General features: G+C 28.1%; 1 non-coding gene across 1 annotated transcript; it reads left to right on the top strand.

Annotated features, from left to right (window-relative positions):
• Window positions 1-5,365: 5,365 nt before the first annotated feature.
• On the top strand, window positions 5,366-5,437 carry Trnad-guc (transfer RNA aspartic acid (anticodon GUC)). The gene has a single exon. It is a non-coding gene; the product is annotated as a tRNA-Asp (tRNA).
• Window positions 5,438-6,505: the final 1,068 nt, after the last annotated feature.

Below are 6,505 nucleotides of genomic sequence, written 5' to 3'. Positions count from 1 at the left end.
TCCCGAAAATTCTTCATGTCACGAAATTACCTTAAAAATTAAAATTGAATGGTCTAACTACTCATACGCATGTAAATTTTTTTTAAACTTATAACATAAAAATTATAAGTTATGATGTTGGTTGGTTTTCCTTTTTGATAGTTCAATTAGGGTGATGATAATGCTACTTTGTTTTTTGTAAATTTTTTTTTTCGTCCCATTTTCACTTGTTTTTTCGTTTTTTTTTTGAGTTGACCATTCATTCTTTAAATAAATCTCGTAATGGGGTTTACACTTCGTTTTTCGTTTTTACCTTTTTATAGTTTTTAAATATGGTGATTAGGCTAAATACTTTTGAATAGTCTTTTGTGTTACATAAGGGCAATACTACACATTAACCCCCTTTCTTCCGTCCCGAACAATAATTAAAAAAAGCAATGACCGGTTATAACGGCATGTAATCACAATAATAAAGGAATAATATTGAATGTAATTTTTGGTGTAAAGAATTAAAATTAATTGCTGTCGTATGTAACGAAAAATTGAAAAAATGAAAAAAAAAAACGAAAAAGGACACTATAAGTAAACCTTTTTTTTTTCAATTGTTTTATGAATTCAGTTAGTTTTGAAACTTATCAAAAAAGTTTAAAATAAGAAAAATTGCTTAAAATTTTGCTCAAAGGCGTTTTGGACTTTGTTGGGGGGATGGGAAAGTGATAAGAAAAAAATAATTCATCATAGCTTTTTTTTCTTAAATACTAATTATATGTAACAATAGAGTGCACTTATTATTCAGATAAAATGTTCAAAGTGTCTCTATATATTTTCCTAAGTACAGTTACGAGATTTGAACAGCAAAACTTAGGTACAATATTAATTGCCGTCAATCAAATGCTAAAAATCTTAATCCAAAATTCATAAATATAACAAAATGTTAAATGGTTTGCGATATCAGATCTTATATTCTTCTTAGTAAATTATTGGGTCTTTCAGAAAGGGAAGTACATTGAATTCATTATAGTTTTCAAGTCCGAGAAGCAATCTTGGGTCGCGATGGAAAGTTTTTAAAAAGGGAAGGGAAGAGCCATCTCTTTTGAATGTTTTTATTTACAAACATGCAGTGTGCAAACAGACGTTTACAAAGGAAAAATCAATTTTTGTCGAAATTTGATGCCATTCTGAAAGACCCAATAATTTACTAAGAAGAATCTTCCTTGGTGTATGAGATGCGGTACGTGTATCTAGCCCTTATTTGTGTAGTAAGAAAACCTTTCTCGGAGATTTAAAATAAAATCGTATTTAATTATTATAATCATTGGTCTATCGTAAATATCAAAAAATGCAAAACAAAAAAAAGAAAGCAGAAATTAAGTTTAATCCTGATTATCTGTTATAGTTTTACACGAAATGTTCATTTATACAATAAATTTATCCAAACATATATAAGGAGATTCGCTAGGAATTACCAACATTGTAAACAGGAGATTCTTCGAACACCAACATTGTATTTTTTTTTTTTTTAAGTTTATACTCTATACTTTTACGGGATTGCCTTATATTGCTGTGGTGTAGGATTCGAATAAAGTTAAGCAGGCTCAGGGTTCATCCCCAGATGAGGCCTGCCGTAGTATATAATTCTTTTTCTAAACTTATCGTTCCTATTCAACACTTTATCATTCTAAACTCTTATGAACCGAATCAAAGTGCTATATGACTAGTGCCGATAATTATTTTGGCTGGAGGCAAGTAGTTAAGTCGTAAACAGAATATTCGAAAGGTTCCACAAGAACTCCAACTGGGACCAAAGTGCTGCTTAGCAGAAGGCAGACTGCTCAGAGCAATAAAAGAGCGTAAACGGTACGCGCGAATAGAGCAAATTAACCTGAGACGGGCAAATGGAATATTGAGCAACGCGGAAGGAAGTTGTAACCAAAACCAGGTTTATATTGCACAAGGATCTAACGTTCCTTCGATGGAGAGTAAAGTCAACGCTGTAATAAGAATTCTAGCTGTCGTATGTTCAATTTTAGCTCAGACATATCCTTGAAGTTTTTGTAAAATACCTTGAAAGGTTCGTTGCGATACAACACTCTAAGCTAATATTAAATATTTGAAAAAGTAATGAAGCTAGTTAAATGTGATTTGGCCGGCACGTGCCCAAATATAAGCTCAGATATATCCTTAAAATTTTTCATAAAATATGTTTGGATAGCTATCGTTTCAAAAGCATTTTTTCTTGTCAGATTGTGATGGTATAGGCTATAATTCCGTCGGTTAAGATCGACTGAAACATTTTTACTTGTTTAAACACTTTATTGGACCTTCAAATATAAAATAATGGTAGCCATATGTTGGAAATTCAATGGAAACAGAATATTTATTTTCCGCCTTAACACTTCGATGTTATTAACACTTTGATATTATTAACACTTTAATTTTATTAAAAAATTTCCATTTTTTTTTTCTTTTTGTAAAATTTTAGACTCAAATATTGTACTTCCTGTTTATAATTTTAGTAAATTATAGGTCATAATATAAACGTTATTACGGTGCCATCCTAATTTACATTATAAAAATATTAAAGCTGCTGTTAAGGAAATAAATTTATTAAATATAATTTGAAGCGCATTGAGAGTAACGAAGTTCTTCCATTTTTATTATTTTCACAGTATTGTGATAAAAGGGAATGAATATTTCATGTTATTCTCTTTACACTTAATAATAATTTGATTTTAATGATAAAAAAGAAAAATAATATGAAAAGGACTTGAATAAGGATAAATTTTCTTATAAAAATTTACGCCCATATTGACAGTTTACTTTTTCTTTTTTAATTTTATACTTTTTACTCTATATGATGTCGTCCTGAGACGATTTACAGTTGAGAAGTCATGAAGGTGTGAATAAAAATATTAAATTCGATAAAAAAAATTTATCTTCAGATTTTGGTTCTTTTTTTTTATAAGTTTGTACATAAATGTACTTTAAATTTTTTAAGAAATGAAATTTAATTTGAAGTTCTATATCATAAAATTAAATAAGGGTATTGTATTACCACTAAAGTTGACATACTAGTTTCGAATAAGAACTAGAATACTGTGCAGAATTACATGAGAAATGGCTGGCCTTTATACCACAGTGAAAGAAAAGCTGTAGAATTTTTCCGATTATTTCTGTCGATTATTTCTTCCAAATATTAAAATTTAAAGTAAGTTTTCGAAACTATTTAAAAATTTTACTAGCAAAATACAGAACCGTTGTTTGATTAATAAAACATTCTAATTACCACAAATCTCATAACTTTTACGAATTCTCCGTTGCGTTCCGAGTTTACGCACTCTTATTTTTTGAATTTTTTGCGGAGAACAACTTCTTACCAAAAACTCTAAAATTTTCATTTCCTCTTCCATATATTTTAGGGCATATTCAATTGAATTCTTAAATTTATGCTGACAAAATTTTATATTGGTCGAAGTAAAATTATATATTTCCTATATATGTATAAGCAACATTTTTTATACAAGGATGTTTCTTCAAATGATAGCTTGTTTTTTTGTCCATATTGAAATACGTTCCCAATATGTAGTATTTGAAAATATTAAAAATATTATATAGGATAAAAAATAACAAAAAATATAGGAAATCTAGTCACAGCATGTGGTCTGCGTAATCTGATACATTTTAAATTATATCATTTGATTGGATTTTTTTTCTGGATCCTTTTAGTATTGCCAATAAATTGGCGTATAGTAGTATATTTGGTAGTTCAATAAAAATTTGCTAATATTGCAATTTTTTCAACTTAAAATATGAAAAAAGTTGAATATATTGAAGATAATTTCGAAGTAAATTAAAATGACATTCCATATTTATTAAATAATACTTGCGATAGCATATTTGTTAAATAAAATGCAGTAAGTGCCAAAATTTTGCATGGAAAGAAGATTTTTAAAAGTTCTTGCTAAAAAAATTAAAAATTAACTAAAAAAATTTTAAAACCTGAAGCATCAGTTGCATTGAAATTTAACATATTTTGTGTAATGTCAGGACAAGGATTAGTAAGATGAATTATGTCTCTAACACAAAAGTAAATTTACAAAAAGCATATGTTACTTAATCAATTAAAATTTGAAATGAATGTAAAGGCAGAGTTAAAAATCTGATGTGGTCAGCATATAAACAACTGCAATGTATAATGTCTAAATTAATAAAAGTATTCCAGAAAATGATGAAAATGCGATTTAAACACTTCTTTACAATTTTAAGGACATTAATAAGCTTTTAGTTGATATGCCTAGAAAAATGTGAATTTGGCTCTTAGTAGAGTTTCATTTTGTGACGTCCAAATTGTACGAATAGTTGGTCAGTAACTTCTATTAACAATCAGAGCTCAAATATTAAATTTCAAGGAATATGGCAAAAAATGTAAAATCGGTCCTCAGATAAGTTTCCGAGCCCTGATGTTTCTAAAAAAATTATAGATTCACTGTACTTACATCTCTAACTTAAATATCAAATTTCAATGAAATCGGTTGATTGTTTTTCGTCATATACACAAAAAAGCATATTTGGCAGTAAAAGTCCAGTTGCTGACACCTGATTTCTTCTAAAGGTTAGCAGATTACGGGTACGGTCGAATGAAGTTTGTATATGAAATTTCAAGCAAATTTGTTGAATATTTTCTTCAAAATTATCAAAAATATAAAAGAGACCCGCTAAAAGAGCAGTTTCCGAAGCCTAATATATCTCAAAAGTTTATCAGTCTTTGTCATAGTCGAAATAAACTTACATATAATCATCAAAATCAGTTCAGCCGAGCTTGCGATGCACGCGCGCCTTTACAGACGGGCCTACCATGGAGAAGTGCGTCCCACCGTAAACTCAATATGCAAAATTTGTTGCCATCTCGTAACCTACCTTATGGAATATTGAGTGCTGTTCTCAATATTCTATAATTTCTGATAAGAAATTGAACAAATTCTATAAAGAAGAAACTTGTGACTAACGAACATAATTATATATGTATATATTTTTGCTCTGTACATATATATGTATGTATGTGTATACTTGCATATGTACATACATATTTCATATGGTTTCTATTTTAAATTTATTAATAATCTTCCAAAAAAAAATTTCGTAAAAAAAATTGTTCGTGCTGTAATAACACTAAATAATAATTGAAGTAGCTTTTGAATTGATTAGAATATTAACACTTAGTGTCGTTCTGTTTATATTATACTTACTAATTGAAAAGCTTTTTTCTTGCTATGATCTCATATTTAGTGTCTAATACACTTAGCAAAGTTTTAACAACAACATTTTAATTTCGTATATAATATATGAGTGCTTTGTTTAAATATTATATTTGGCAAAACATTTTTCATCCTCGGTAGTATAGTGGTCAGTATCCCCGCCTGTCACGCGGGAGACCGGGGTTCGATTCCCCGCCGGGGAGATTTTTTTTTTTATTATTTTTACGTAAGTTATTTTTTAAATAATTTTTGATTTTATAATATTTTTAATATTTAGAAAGACTTATACATAATATTTTTGAACATATTCCTACAACACATAAAATATTTAGAAGAGTCAATACTTTATTGTATTGAATCATGAATGTATGTAGATCTCGAAATTATACAGATATACAGGTAGTTTAAAAACATTAAAAAAAAATAAAAGCCTTATACTTCTTATTTTTATGTTTAATAAATCGAAAGAATATTCACAGCCATTCGAGTAATATTGCATACTCATTTGCCTTAAGAATCTATTCAAATTATTTGTAAAACAAAATAGTACTCACGTTTGTACAACATCTAGGTACATTTCCTTCATTACATACGAGTATATATTAGCTGTTCATTAATAATTTAAAATTTTATTTTACAAATCCATAAATTTTACTTGACGGGTTACAAAAACAAAATAACTTGTAAAACAAAGACCATATCATCCTATATAAAAAAGATCGTATACAAAGAATCACTGAAAAAGCATAAAACAAAAATTAAATGATTCTGTCACATTACCAACTTTTAATGATGATGGCATAACATTTTTTGACTGATTGCATTTTAACATTATTTTGCCCTAAAGTGATTATTGTAACTCCTTGAATTTATTTCCATATATATCTACTCGTACTGCACAAACATTAAATTAACTTTATGAACCAATGTTTATGATTAAAAGAATATTGCATTGGCTTGATTTTTTAAAAAATGATCATCGGAAAAAGTTGATAATAATAAAAGAAAATGAAAATTTGTATGTTTCCACACGGATTTTTAAGTTATTGTTGTAAGATCGAGATGCTAAAATATGTTATGTAGGTACTTAATATTATGAAGTGTACGCCATTGAATAATATGCACCTCTAAAAAATTTTAGTAAAAGATTATTTCCGTTTCATTTAAGGGAATATAGCATTGGAAATATATAGTACTCCAAATGTATGACACTCTCATTTCTACCAGCCTGTAAGAAGTAGTAAATGAGAAGTATAGGGTACAAATGTGAT

Source organism: Condylostylus longicornis, unplaced genomic scaffold, assembly GCF_029603195.1.
Source record: "Condylostylus longicornis isolate FDR11 unplaced genomic scaffold, ASM2960319v2 ptg000040l, whole genome shotgun sequence".
Lineage (NCBI taxonomy): Eukaryota > Metazoa > Arthropoda > Insecta > Diptera > Dolichopodidae > Condylostylus > Condylostylus longicornis.
Note: the sequence above shows the minus strand (reverse complement) of the source record. Positions and strands in the feature narration are given on the sequence as shown.